The following is a 15,058-nucleotide window of genomic DNA, read 5'->3' as shown; positions in this document are numbered from 1 at the left end:
TTTAAAAAAACAAAACTAAACCAGATCCCCACAGAAAAAAAACAGAGTCTGCGTTCTGGGGATATTAAAGAAAGTCCAAATCAAAAAAATAAAAACCACACAAGTACTATTACTTCAGGGTAAGACCCTTGAGTCAAGCCCCATGCCAGCTTTGACTTGAGGTGGATTTCGTACATTCCTCAGGAGCAGAGGCTCTGATTACAACTACCACAGCTCCCTCGGGTACCCAGAGGCACACTGATGGGCACCTGTCATCTCAGTCTTGTTTTTGCTACCTTTTGTACCAATTAAATACCTTTCTCTGAACATTAGTCCCCGTGTTGGTCTGAGAACCTTGAAGATTGTGTGCGTGTGTGTTTCATGTTTACAGTTCCTTCCTTTTGCATAACTGTTTTGATTAATTTCCTTTTAGTATTTATTTTTAAGCCAAATGTTTGTAGTCCTTCAGCCTCCCCCTCCTCATTTTTCTGACACTAACTTGTAGATGTTTGTTAGAGTCTTCTCCAAAACAGCTGGGCAGGAGGTGTCTCCCAGCTGGGCCACCAGGCTGGGAGTTTCTCCTTACAAGGGTTTGTGATCCACGGGTTGCTGAGAGGCGCCACCTGAAGCAATTTACTAGGCTCTTTGAAAAGGCTCTGTTGTACAGGAATAAGTTATGAACATTTCGGTGTGCCCTCTGCAACCAGCCACCAGCCCCTGTGCTACTTGCACAGGTGGAGTTTGATGTGCAAGGTGGGGCTGCTTCGCTGTCTGTGTTTCCCAATACACTAGGTGGATACTTGGATTTGCACCAGTATGCTAGCATTGGATGGACCTCAAGAGAAAACAGTAGTATAGCTTTGTCAGTAACTGTATTGACTGAAAAGCTGAGGTCTAGTGAAGGAAAACATTACTTCTACCTGCTTGTTTTCTGCAGTTGGAGACCTCAGTACACACCAGCAAAGGCTCAGCTATCTAACCGGCAGCTACTCTCCGTGTTGCGTAGGACGTCTCTAGCTCTTTGTAGCTCCTTGCCTGAACAAACCGAAACTCTGTTATACTGCTAGCCCTGGGCAGCCCTTAGCAAGACTGATGTAATTTTCTGCTACTGGATGAAAACCATCATTGGGAGACAGACCTTGTCGTTGTTCCAGCTATAAAGTTTCAAAACACACAACGATAGACCAAGCAATTGAAAATTTTGCACCACTGTGTCATAAGAAGAAGTTTCAATGTATAGTGTAGAGATTGCTAACTTGTGCTATTAACATTTTGACAAGCGTGTAGTATTGTTTGCTTTCCTTTTTTTAAAAACCATTTAGTATTCCTGAGCTAGCTAAAAATATAAATTTTACCCCATGGGTAGGATTTTATTGTTAAATGCCATAATAAAGCACACTAATCTTGACACCGCAGATGGAAATATGAGCCAAAACCAAAACCAGGCAAACAAAATCCCAACCCCAAATCCTGCATTGAAAAGCTGAACTCCATTTTGATATTTGCATGCACCTATATGGACTGGCTGTGGCAATGTAATGCCTGTATAATGTTTTCAAATAAAAAAATAAATGCTTTATGAAAGCAGGGTTATTGGTTTGCTTGCCTGTTTCCTTTCTGCTGTCTTAGCCTTAAATGATTTTTCGGCAGAGTAAATCTTGACTGCAGGGCATAATTTTTCACTGTGCTGAGGACTTCTTTCCCTTGTGAGGTGATTAACCTACAACTCTTTCCAATGCATCTAAGAATAGATGCCATCAGGCATCCTCAGGTATCTCGCCTGGCCCCAGATGCTGCTCCAGAAGGATGAGGGTTCACCTGCACACCTTTATCTTAACCTGCCATTCCCCATGCCTAGCTTAGGTATCCTGGTAGTCATTGCCCTCATTTGGATGCAAAAGCACTCTCCCCACTGCCTCCCAGAAATTATTAATCAGTCTAGAATTCATCTGGGGTGACACACGTGTGATGTTGAAGGGCTTCTCTGGTAGAGGTTACTGAGTGGCTGTATCTGCCGTGCTCAGCCCTTCCTCCTGGCTGCTCTGCCTTGTGCTGCAGCAGTATTCCCAGCAGCATCCTGAAACAGGAAAATAAAGGATGGAGATAAAAATTAGGCATTGGGGGGAAAGAGCGTCAGGAGGAGCAGAATCGGGGAAAGAAAGAAAGAAAGAAAATGAGGCTTTGACTCATTGAAAGTTCACGTGGAAAGGAAAGGAAGATTCTTGGTCTGTGAGAGCAGGGGATTTTATGAACATGCATTCATTCACCTTCAAGAATGTTTGCCAGCATATGCATCTATCCATCCCTCTTTGCCTGATGTCTCCACAGGAAACTTCACATCAGTTTTTCTCACAATACTTCATTGCTGGGAGTGAAAAAGGGAGTGAAGAGTGGTGAGTTCATTTCCAGCCCCAGACGTTACAAAGCCAGCAGTGCTGTCCCCATTTGCTGGTTTGTCTGATATTTCAGGTGAATGTTTCCTAATTTATTGAGAGCTCCAGAAACTGACTTTAGTGTGTGTGGCTTTATCATGCTAGCAGTTGATTTGTATTTTCCTCCAAATCTGCTCAAGAGTCTCTCTGGCATTACAAAATTATCCTTTTATTGCCTGGCTGGAATTCAGCCTGGGTACTTGAGTCATATGAATAGTAATTGCTTGGATTTACCCTAAAAATAGATCATAAATAGGCATTAATGAATATTTCTCTTCTTAAATCAAGCATGTTTTAATGCTGAAGGACACTCAATCAGCTTAAAGCTACCAGTCTCCCTCTGTTTTTGTTTGTTTAGAGCTAGGTCCCAAAACACACACAAATCCAAAGCTTAACAGCCATATGCTATGGCATGCAAATAAAAAAGAAGTGCTTTCTTATAGTTAGAAAAGTTGTTTTGTTATGTCTGTGCCACAATTGTAAGCAAAATAATTGCCAAATAAATAATAAATAAGCCAAACCTTTGAGAAAGGGAACACCTCTGCTTTTACAGCCATAGACCAGTTCCCACAGCAATTGCAAAGTGGGTACAAAACACCAGCAATGCAGCAGTGATGATAATGGATTAGAGCATTGTCTGTGTCCTCCTCCTTCACATTGAAATGCAGGGTCATGCACTGTGGTATTTATTATTAAAAACTCCTGCTATATGGAAGACATTCATTCCAGAGGGCTGGAATCAGTAATCTGTGATTAGTCACGGAGTGGCTGTAAGCCACCAACAAGCCCCACAAATCGGCCACAAAAAAGCCAGTTGTAACCCTCAGATAACTTGCTTTGCAGTTGGTATTTCAGTTTTGCTCACTGGCTGGGTGGCACAGAGAAGTGTCCACGGTCCTGGAAAACAGCACAGGTGCTCTGTGATCCCTTGAGGTCACTTGGGTGGGTGCAGGGGGAATCACTAGCACTGTGCTGCCTCTCACAAACATTTGTCTCAGCGAGAAGGAGCCACTGCTACCACTGCTGTGATACAGCAACCAGGTGGAGGAAATAGACTTGGCTCAGTTAATCATGAGGCTTGAAGCAAAAAATCAGCACTGTGTGCAGTCCTTTCTGCTGTAAAACAATACATTTGCTATTATTTCAGGGCTTTTCCCCCCCCTTATCCTAGAAGTTCCATTTTTAATTGAAAATGATGCCCTGAGTTCCTCTGGTATTCATGGGGTTAGAATTTGCCTCTTTACGAATAGTCTAATGTTGTGGAATCTCTTTAAGAATACGGATATTGTCAATCCTACAAATATACAAATATTTGTAGGCTGAGACAAGGTGAATCTGATTTTATTGGATTTATAGATTTTATTCTACTCAGATTCTGATTTATAACCTTGAGCTGCAGTTGACTTTTTTGATGACTCCTTATTATGTACAGTGCCCTCAGGCAATTGCCTAGTGCTACCCTGATCTTAATAATGCATTATTAATTCCTTACTGCTAAATACATTATTTATACTAACTGCTGCATTTTATTCCCTACGTCTTGATAGCAGTGAACTCACCAGATTTTAACATAACTGCAAAATTTTCAGCATGAAACCTTCCTCTCCTTGCCATGCGCGATATGTACATGCTTGTCAAGAGAAAATATTGGATTTACCATGGTTAAATACTGACTTCTTTTAATCCAAGACCTTACCAAAGCAGAGAAAGATAATTAACATGTGCTGAGTTTACATGATCACTGAGCACTGAAACACTAAGCGGCTGAACAATGCTAGAGATGCTTTGCATACACAATAACTTGGATTTTTACAGGTGCAGAACATTTGCAAGACTGTGGATCAATGTTATGTGAGGTCATGCATGTTTAACTATGCCAGATCCAGGGAAACTAGCAATCAGTGGTAGAATGTTCTTAAAAATGACTGCTTGCCTAAATGAACTTCCTAACTGAGAAGGGTGAAGGGAACGGACTAATCACAACTATAACCTGAAGTCTCATTACATGACTCCCTGTGAGCTGTGGCTTGAATTATCTAATGTAGTTATTGGTATAAAACTGATTTCCAGATTTTAAATGGGTTGCACATGTATGCAACCATTGGAGTAAATCTTATAAGTCTTTGTGTCCCCATGCTTCATCCGTGAGGCTACATTTTAATTGAACAGAAAGGAGAGTACCCACAAAACAGTACCCAAAACTTGTTCATTAAAAGGATTCATTTAAAAACCAAGTTCATGAAGGGCATTGTACTGCAGAATCTGCTTTAACCTTGCATCCTTGGAACACACCACCTCCTATGGCAGGGCATACTGTGACACTGCAAGTGGGTCACACCAGCCAGCAGTGTTTGAAAAATTCAAAATGTTAGTCTTTATTGTAATCTTGAGCTTTAAAATACAGCATACAACTATAGAAAACAGAGATTTAAAGTGAAACTTGTATATATTGAAAGAAAAGATAGGATAGTATCTCCCCCTCTTCTATTATATTATATTCAGCCAAAGGTATGAAACCATTCATAAGAGGTTCAACAAACAGTGTGCATTTGCCTGCCTTTTGACTTACAGGGAAGGTGAAAGAGGGGCAGCTGACAGAGGATGAGCTACAGGTACCCTTCAGGTCATTGGCTCTAACAAGTCAGTAACAAAGGAAGTCATATCATTTCAGGCTGTGAAGCGACATTTGGACTGAGCAAGTGAAGGTAATCCACATCATCCTGTCCTGATAGAAAAGACAAACATATAAACCAAAACGCCTCTCCAACTTGTAATTATTTAAATTATTAACAGAGATGACATTGACAATCCATTCACATGCACAGAGATTGGCTTCCTCTCCTGCAGTTCGTTTTCCTCTCTAGCCTCTCTGTGGCTGGTCTCACCAAAGAAAGGTTTAATTCCATTAAAAACGTAAGAAAAGAGAGAAAAATAAAGGGCAGTGTTTATCCAAGGTATAACTACTTCTCTTTCTCCTTGTACAAATGCCTACTTCGAGCTATATTTGATGCAAACATGAAGTGTGGCTGAGCTGGCATTTGTCAGCACAGGTTGGGAGCAGGACTGTGAGTACTCAGTCCCCCAAACCTCCACCTTCATTTCTACTACAGACCTTAATTTGTGAGAGACGATGGAGAGAGACCCAGCTGAGCTCTTTTCGTTTCCTCTGGGTGTAGGAGGAGGTATGTATGCTGAAGATAGCATGAGAAAGCTTGTGCTGCTACAGTTACTTGAGTTCAGATTTTGTGGCTAGATTTAGGACCATGCCCATCAGAGCTGGCAGCCTGGCACCTTCCATGGGTTTATTTTAATAGGAATTATTGTTAAGCTGCTGAGCTAAAGAAAGTAATTGCAGCAGCTGCACTAGCAATGGCTTGTCTCCACTGCTGTGGAAGGGTAAACATCACTGCCAGCTACAGCACAGGTATTTTATTATGACAAGGGAATACTGATGGACTTTGCTCTGAGTGTGCATCACGAAATTTCAGGGAGATGCTACATGTTATGGTACTCCCATTTTGTGCATTTTCCTTGTGAGTTTGCCATTCTTTTTGCCCACATATAGCACCAAGAAACCTTTTCCAGATCAATGTTTGAGATTTGGAGCAAAATGCATGTACAAAAAGGCCAAAAAAAAAGGCTTTGGCAGCCCAAGACACTTTCAGTCACATGAAATTCAGTCTTGCACCTCACTCACATTCATGAAAGAAAAAGGCACAGCAGTGGGGAAGTGTCAGAAGTGGTGATTATGAACAGAGGTAGAGAAAGAGAAGGAGTCTCTTGGAATGGAGGGCTGGAGAAGGAACATGATTTGTGATGGAAAGAAAGGCTGGGGCAGAGGGACAGTGGGCAGCGAGGGGATATTCAGGAGGCTGGAGAGGGGTGGGAGGGGTGTTCATTGCCACACCTGCTGCCCAAACACTGCAGAATCCAAGGCTCTATCTCTCCCCTCAGTCAGCAGGATCTGCAGGGGAAATCTGCTCTGCCCTCACCCCTGCTAGAAAGGCATGTACCCATCACTCCAGGCAGACATCTGTGACTTGTCTTGATTTTGTAAAGCAGTAAGTCTCTTCCACGCTGCAGTGTCATCTCTGTTGGCTTCCACTAACACTAGAAAGCAGGGACTTCTACTCTTAACTGTTCCCACAGACTTTCAATGGCACCATGGCATGGCCTGCCCTTCCATGCAGCACTGCTTTGCCTGGGACTCCCATTTCCATACCTCCCTCTGAAAGCACAGTGAAAATAGAATAGGTGGATTCTCCTTAGGTGCTGTACGTTGTGATCCTTGTGTTGGACATGTGTGTACCTAAAACAAAACACTGCCAAAGCCAATGAACAGCCCTTCCCTATTCCCTTCCTTTCCTATTCAAGACAGAAGAAACATTCCTCAGACAAGAATGATAGTGTGGAAAGGGACTTTATTCTTCTTGTCAGACAAGATATTCCTGCTTCCTTCCTTTTTGGTGGTTTTTTTCTCCAAATGACCCCCACTCCATCCATGCTTTAAAAGCATAGATGGATATTCCTGCTTCCTTCCTTTTTGGTGTTTTCTTTCTCCAAATGACCCCCACTCCAAACTGACTTTTAAAAGCATCTATCAATGTATGAGGGAACATTACTGCTGCATCGGATGTTTGCAATCTGTGAACATGAGAGATGGACAGTATGCCTGAGCACAGGGAAAACAACTCATTCTTACTTGCTTTTTCTGTATTTCAGTGTTGATACTGGCTATCTTCTGACTGTTCTTTGCACAAGCTGAATGACAATTGGTAAGTGTATTTGAGGCTCTGTAAGTGCAGTGCCTGGAATTTGCCACTGACACTTTAATCTAATGAGAAATGCCAGGAACTTTCTGTTGGTTATTTCAAAATATTTTGTTTGGAAGAATTTACAGACTTATAAAATAAATCAGTCTTGTTATATCAACATTTCTGGACAAAAACAACTCCCAGATCTTATGTTCAGCATTTTCTCTTCTGTGTTATCTCGTATTTGGCTTGCAGCAGAGCTAGGAAATAAACGTGTCACTTCATTCACCGCTCATTTTGCAGAAAGGAGAAAAGGGAGAGAAATAAAGGAAGAAGAACTATTGAGAGTCTGTGAGCCCATCGTGTTACCTCTGTAACTGTGGCTTCATAAAGCAGGAAAGCTGCAATTGCTCTCTTCTATTCCTCTCCCTTTGCCTAGTGATGTGTTGGAGTCTTTAACATCAGAGTCTAAGGATACACATTTTTGATAAAACAGATAAAGAAAAAAGAGTGAAGCAGAACATATGAGAGCATACTGGACAAAAGGGTTTAACCACTAACCAAGTACTACTCCAATCAGTAAATACCACTAATATGTTTTGCAACAAAATAACATATCTAAAATGCTTGGACATACTGATTTCCATGAAATGAAAGGTACAGTGCACAGAAAATGAACCAGTCTCACCATCCACGGAAGAGGGCAGAAGGCACAAGCCCCAAATAGAAGATGTTTATGCAGAACTGTCCCCAGATTGCAATAGCACCTGCTGGGGATGGCAGTAGAACTTCCATGGGGGCTGCTGAGCTGCTGAGGCAGTGGCATTTATCCATAGACCCACAGAACAAATCTTTCTGTAGGGGTCTTGCACTGACCTGAGCCTGGACTTTTCTGTATGCAAAGGTGATTTTTACTTCAGCAGTTTAACATAAAACTATTTGTATTTGTATTACCTAGATACAAGCAAAATTTTATTTCAGCCTCTGGAGGCTGCAGCAGGTGATGCTCATTAGCATACTGCAGACATTTGGGCCATCCAGTAGTGCTTCAAGAGAAAGAAAATTTTCTTTGTTTCTCATAAAGATTAAGAACTTGAATTGTCACATAGAGAAACTTATACTTGTAACTAGATCTAAATGCTTCTATTGTGCTGCGTACCCAGTCCTGCTTCATGTGTATTGTGGGTGGCATTTGTCCCATGCTCATTTGGCCTTCATACATCTTCTTACTGAGGCAAATAATCAGTTCTAGTTCTGAGTGATAGCAAAGTTAAATCTGGTTTCTAGGTCTTGCCACTGTGATTTTATAATTTAATGTGCCGTGATTTAATATCCATTTTTTCTGCATATTTACATCTCCTACACTCTTAAAATCCCTCAAAGGACACAATTGAAAATGTCAGAGAGTAAGTATTTGAGATATGTTTGTCCTTTCCCCTATTTTATATGACATATGTTTTAAAATTTGAACATGCTGTTGCATTAAAAACCAACGCCATAAATGCTGAATTGCTCTTACTGAGGTTTCAACATTTACACCTATTTCTCCAATGAATATATGGTGTTCTATGTATTGCATTTAAAAACAGGATCAACCTAATAGATTTTGCATTTAAGCAGAAAAGAGAACTGTGGCAAATATGCATAGATTATTCTTGAATTCTCTTTAAATGAGATTTCTCTTTTTGGATGCCTCCCTCCCATCTCAATCCCCTGATAGACGATGCCTTCAGGCATCTGTACACATGGAATAACTTCTACAAAAAGCTATTTGATAACAGACAGCTTCAAATTTTGACCTTTTCTGGAAGTATATTGTACAGATGCTGGCTGGGCAGTACCTAATCCCCTTGCCTTCTGCCCAGCTGCCAGATGTTGCTGAATCTTCAGGATGGCTCCTGCCCAGCCCTTGGCAAGATCCTTATGAACACCTCTCTGATCCTGCACTTTCCATTTAACTGGCAATCACCTTGACATCACCTGTCAAATCTAGCAATTGCATGCTCCCCTGAGATCTACAAATTTGTCTTTCTGGTTTGTCCCTTCTTGGCTTTACAATTTATCCTCTGAATAATCTTAACTGTGCCTCCTCCAGCCCTCCCCTAAGTCTTGGAGAATTTAATTCCTTGGTTTCCATCTCTCTTCTGCATCTTATCCATGGGTGAAGTTGTTCATACTCCATCTGCCAGGTGAATACTCCCAAGTCTTCCTCTTAATTCTTATCAGCCTTTTCTGTTCAGACAAAACTGTCTGTGGGTTTCACTGACATCATTTTGTGGTCGACAGCATGGCTTAAGCCTTGCTCAGTCCCTTCCCGCTGGAGCTGTTCATCTCTGTTCTTAATTACTGTGAACTCTGCAGGCCTGAAACCACTGCTCTGTTTGATGGGTGTGCAGTTTTGTCCTGAAGAAATGCTGCTGCTCATCTTGTTTTAATTAAAGTAGTTTCTCCTTAAAGGTTGTTCTTTGGGCACAGCACTTAAGAGATCAATTCCACTTCTTTCTTGCTTCTCCTGCAGCTAAGGAGTGGTAGAAGTAATTAGCACAAATGTCTCCAGCAGCAGCGGCTCCTTACTGTTTATCACTGTGTGTGCCAGCTGAAACTGGCATCAGACAAGTGAATGCTGTTCAGGGGTTCTTTTTAAAGGTTTCCTTAGTATAAGGAAGCTAGTCACTTGTTTCCTTTCCAATAGAGCAATCCTCTAGTAACTGAAGTTTTGTAGTAAATTAATGTAAAAGAAGTCTGTGTAAGACCTTAGAGAAAGGGAAGGAGGTACCTTAAACAACAACTGCCTCCAGTCCCACTCAATGTCTCATGAATTGCACTCATTCACACCCAGGAACTCACAAGCTCTCCAAGAGGAACACTGAACTAGGATTTCAGCTTCCCAGTCCTCAACACATCTCTCAGGAGACAAAACTCATTTCTGGACAGACTTGAGTACTCTGAGTACTCAACAGTTACCACAGGATGAGCTTTCACCTCTGAACCTTGCTTATTTTGTCTTCCATTAATCTTAGGCACAGTTGCTGCCCATTGCCTTGATATCCTCATTTTAATTATCTTTCTGTCTTCAGCTTGATTTCTGGTTGTGTGACAGGGTGGGAATAGCACATGTGATGTAGCCTTTTTGCCATCATCTTGTTTACACCTACAAGAGAAGACCTGCATCTAACAGCAACACATTTCTGTGTTTTCAAGTCTGGCCATCTAACAGCAACACATTTCTGTGTTTGCAAGTCTGGCTGTGTGTGTGTGTCTGTGCATGTGGTTATCTAGTGCTATATGCTATTGTTTTAGCTCTTTTCTTCTGGTGCCCTCACACAGACAGACACATTCAGACAAATCTTGATATTTCTGCTACAAATATTTCTGCACCTAAACTCTGAATGGCAAAGTAGAGCTAAATTTTGCAGTTATGGTGATTTATTTGGGTCATTTGGCCTTTGCTGGTATATGAATATTTAATACCACAGGACATAAACCAGATGTACAGGCTTTCAATTCTGTTTGGGTTTTTACCTCACTGGCTTATACTTCCCCTGTTGTGAGGACCTATAAAAAATTTAAAGATGGCAACATGAACATGCAACAAGTCACCACAGCCAAGAAACTTAAAATGCTGGAAGTTATCGCATGAGCAGAAATTATTCTAGCTTCTGTTTCGTGATTTTTCCAATGCAACATTTTTTTCTTCCCTGAAGTGTAAATGCAGAGAGACATTTATGGTTTTTATGTAGATAGCTAATTTGGAAATGAAATTATTAGATTCCCCCGAGAGCAGATCAGTTGCAATTGTCTGTATGCAGTAGTTGCTCAATACTGAGTGAGTCAGCAGGAGCCTACGAGGGCAGGAGGACTAGTCTTAGTGCTGAGCAGAGAGTGGGTTCCTGAGGAACTGCCTTTTTGGCTGTTTCAAAGCTGGTATTGTTTCAAATAGGTGAAGTAATTGCCATTGAAAAGAGATAGGGATATCACAGGCATTCATGTGTGGTGCAGAGGGAGACCCTGTCCTGTGTGGCATTACTTCTTCATTCCCTCCAATGAAAAAGGTCTGGTTCTGACATTGCTTTCCACAATAAACAAATAATCCGAACACTGCTTTTTGGTTTTTGGATTACAAATGAAAGAAAACCTTACCATTATCTTCACTGATTTTGGTGTCCTTATATGTAAGAATTGGACTCTAGTCCCGACAGCAAGTAAACATCTTCATTTTAGACTCCAAAAGTTTAAAATAAAAGTCATTAATCCAGGAAATCTTTCCGTGTTTGCCTCTCTTCCCAGAACTCACTATTTCCACATGATCTATCTGCTTGGATTTAAAAGAGAAAAAAAAAAAAGAGAGAAATTGCCATGATGTGTTATGCTGCTATTGTTCAGTTATTGTTTGTTTATTTTCTACAACAGCATTAAATTTCTTGCAGTTATTCCATGCAAAGCACTTTTCCTGCTCCTGCCATGAAAAGGAATTGGCAATAGCTTTCAGTTCCCTTACTTCAATTTCTATTCATTTCCTTACCTCACATTGGGAAAATGTGTAGTTTGTGGACACTGTTGTGAGTTAATGAAAGCATTCTGCAAACTTCTGTCCATCAGGTGTTCAGCCTGAAAGATTTCAAATTATCTGTGATTAAAGTCAGGCACATGAGGGTTCAGTCTGAGTTTGTTAACTTATGACTGTTTACCACACAGTGGCTGTGATGGGACCATTCTTCACTGTGGGATCGTGGTGTCTTTACATCTGTTTCCTTTTTGTTGTTATTGTTGAATATTTTGTTTTGAAGTCAAAGTCATATCCCTTGAAAACACTATTCATTCTGTTGAAATAGTTAACATAGGGTTATAATGGAGGATTACAAATTCCAACAAGATGTGCTTAATAGTAAAAGTGCTGAATCTGAAATTTCCTTTCTCCATGGAGATTACATTGCCATGTAGATTTTCAGTTTTTCAAATGTTTAGGTTATTAAAACATTGTGGCCTGCAGTGAAAACTCAGTCTGCAATTGAATTTCAGGATTTAACTTTTCATTTGCAATTATTCAAACAGAGGATTTGTTCCTTAAGAAGTTCATGAATGAGTGCCTTAGTGCCCTATGGATATGACTGGGTTTAATAGAAATGCAATAGAAAACTGAAATACATAAGTGAGGAACCTTTTCTTAGGCTGGAGCTTTTCTGACAATTGACATTTAGATATGAGTCAACAAAAATTATTCTTCTAACTGACTTTAAATATTAAACACGTATGAAAACCCAAGACCCACACAGCACCTCTTGAAAATACAGCCTCTTGCACTCAGATATGATGCAATGTCTAGAACCTTTTAACTTGGTTCTCATGGGATAAAACAAGGAGTATATTCTTTATAAAAGAGGGTCTGTATATACATACCTCCCCTCTTTCACTTCAGTCATGCAGGGATATACAGTAACCTGCATGCTCAACATGTACACTTTAGACTCTTTGTGAAGAGGCAGAACAAACAACAGGAGAAGAGAAGTGGTGCATGCTGTGGAAAAAATAGATGAAATGGAAGAAGTGGTGGAAAGTGGATAGAGGGTACATCTAACCTGGGAGTCAGAAGTGCTTTGGCTGCATTTATGCCCTTCCCATGCATTGACTCCCCAACAATCTAAGGCCTGGCATGCACCAATCCTCTCTGGCTGTAGTTTCCACACACCATAGCCCAACAAGTTCCCAATCACAAGGAATGGGATACCCAAAATGCAGCACAATAAGCCCCTGAGAGCAAGTGAAGGAACTGGACATAATGTACAAGGCAAACACAGCACAATAAGCCCCTGAGAGCAAGTGGAGGAACTGGACATAATGTACACGGCAAACGTTGTAGCTATACATATACTGCTGTTAGCAAGAGGCCTCTGATGTGTGCTCTCAGAACAGTGGCAGCAACTAGAACATCACATCTTCTACCTGAGCTGTTCAAAGCAGTTCTTCCTAAATGGTTATGCTGCACTTTTAATTAACAGTGCTTGTGGCTTGCTGCAAAGGTCAATGACTGATGCATAGGAATGAGGTGTTACTGGACCTATCTGCTTGACTTTATTAAATAAAGATTAATTTATCCTATATATACAGAGTACATCATAGGCTTGTGTAGGGCTTTGGCCCTGTGTCAGGGTTTTTGACAGTCTCCTCAGATAATAATTTATCATAGCCATTAATGTCACTTTTCTACAGTGCATATTCAGGACACCTGATGACCTGTCTTGTGCTGAAGCTCTTTTCTACAGTGCATATTCAGGACACCTGATGACCTTTCTTTTGCTGAAGCTATCACAGGACCTCTGAAGTTGAGGGTTGAACTTCTATCTGCAATCTTATATTACATGCATAATGAATCATATAAGACCACTGGAAAAATTTTGCACATTCCTCATGCTTGTCTTTTATCATTTTTTTCCAGTGCATGCCCTTCAGTTTTGAGGCTTATTTAATTTCTCTCCACAATAGCAACTACATCTTTTAGAGGATAAAATTTGCTGCTCAATTTCAGATTGTGAAAAAAACTGGGGAGGGGAAAAAATATTCTTCTCTGTGAGAAGAATTCACTTTGATGAAAAAATAACAAAAAAATCTCAAAGATTTTTAGCTTCCTCAGATATGTGCTGCTTTGTGTGATTAAGCAGAGTTCAGCCAGGGCTGGCTTATGTACAGCTGCACTAAGACTGGACTCTGATCTCTGATGTACAAAGAATTGGCTTTGGCAAATTTATCTAATTGCAGGAAGGGTAAGAAGTCTTAAGGGACTGTCAGGAATGTCTGAAATGTGGGAAGATTGGTTTTTTGGAGAAAAAAAAGCTTTATACAAGTAGGTAAAATCACACTATCTGTCCATAGCTGTGAGCGTCTGAAAGACTTGACTCTCAAATGAGAGAGATATTCTGAAATCAGTGGCAATAAACTAATTCACAAAAAATTTAGCCTGCTGGTAAATTTGCAATTATTACCTATCAAATTAGAATGGTTTCTTAAAACATGATGAAGATGCTGCATTACCTAGGTAGGTTGTTTAAAGCAGCATAAGAAAAACTGTCAGAGTAAAAACTGAAAGAAAAGTTAAGAAAATCTCTTTGATTAGACCACAGTGTCAATAACCTACCAAGTCTCTGATTTCTGAGAGTGCTGTTTGGCAATAATAGCGTATTTGTTACTCAGAAGTCAGTTCTTCCTATGCTAATTAATGCAGCACAAAAGATGTTCACTGTTCTGTTAACAAATGCACCCTTTGTAATTTACAGTTAAATTGATATTAGATGTTTATATTGGCATTACTGAAAGAGGTATTTCTTGAGGTTTCACTGTCTCAGTCTCAAAAGCCCCAGTTCCCACCATGGAGACAGGTTGTCTCTGTTTAACTTTATTTCCAGGGCTGACTGGCTGGAAATCTCATAGTTATTCATTTTCTGGTTAGATTTGAATTAGGGTTATTACATTCACATCAAATGGAATTTATAGCTGCTAATCACATTATGTTCAGTGTTGTTTATCCCAAGATTATGGCTGTCAAAATAGATTGCAATATTGGATTTTGAAGAAGCTGTCTCTAACAGTTGTGGTACGTATTAGTAAATGATAAACAGCTCAGATTTTTACTCCCTTGTTGGGGAAGTTTCTTCTGGCACAATTGCAAAATCTAATTAGAAGTCAGCACTGAGCTGTGATTTTCAGATTATGTACATGATGTGCACCATATTTCATACCCTAATACAATATTTGCCTTCCTGTATTCGTAATGCCACCTCACTCTTTCTGAGTTTACCAAGTTGGAAAATTCTTGTAGTTTATTGAGGTTAATTTTTTCTAAAACCAAAAAAAGACTTAGACCCTAGTGAGCATTTGTCCAACATGTGGAGCTGCTTCTGG

This window comes from Acanthisitta chloris, unplaced genomic scaffold (genome assembly GCF_000695815.1).
Source record: "Acanthisitta chloris isolate BGI_N310 unplaced genomic scaffold, ASM69581v1 scaffold8922, whole genome shotgun sequence".
NCBI classification, from domain to species: Eukaryota; Metazoa; Chordata; class Aves; order Passeriformes; family Acanthisittidae; genus Acanthisitta; species Acanthisitta chloris.
Note: the sequence above shows the minus strand (reverse complement) of the source record.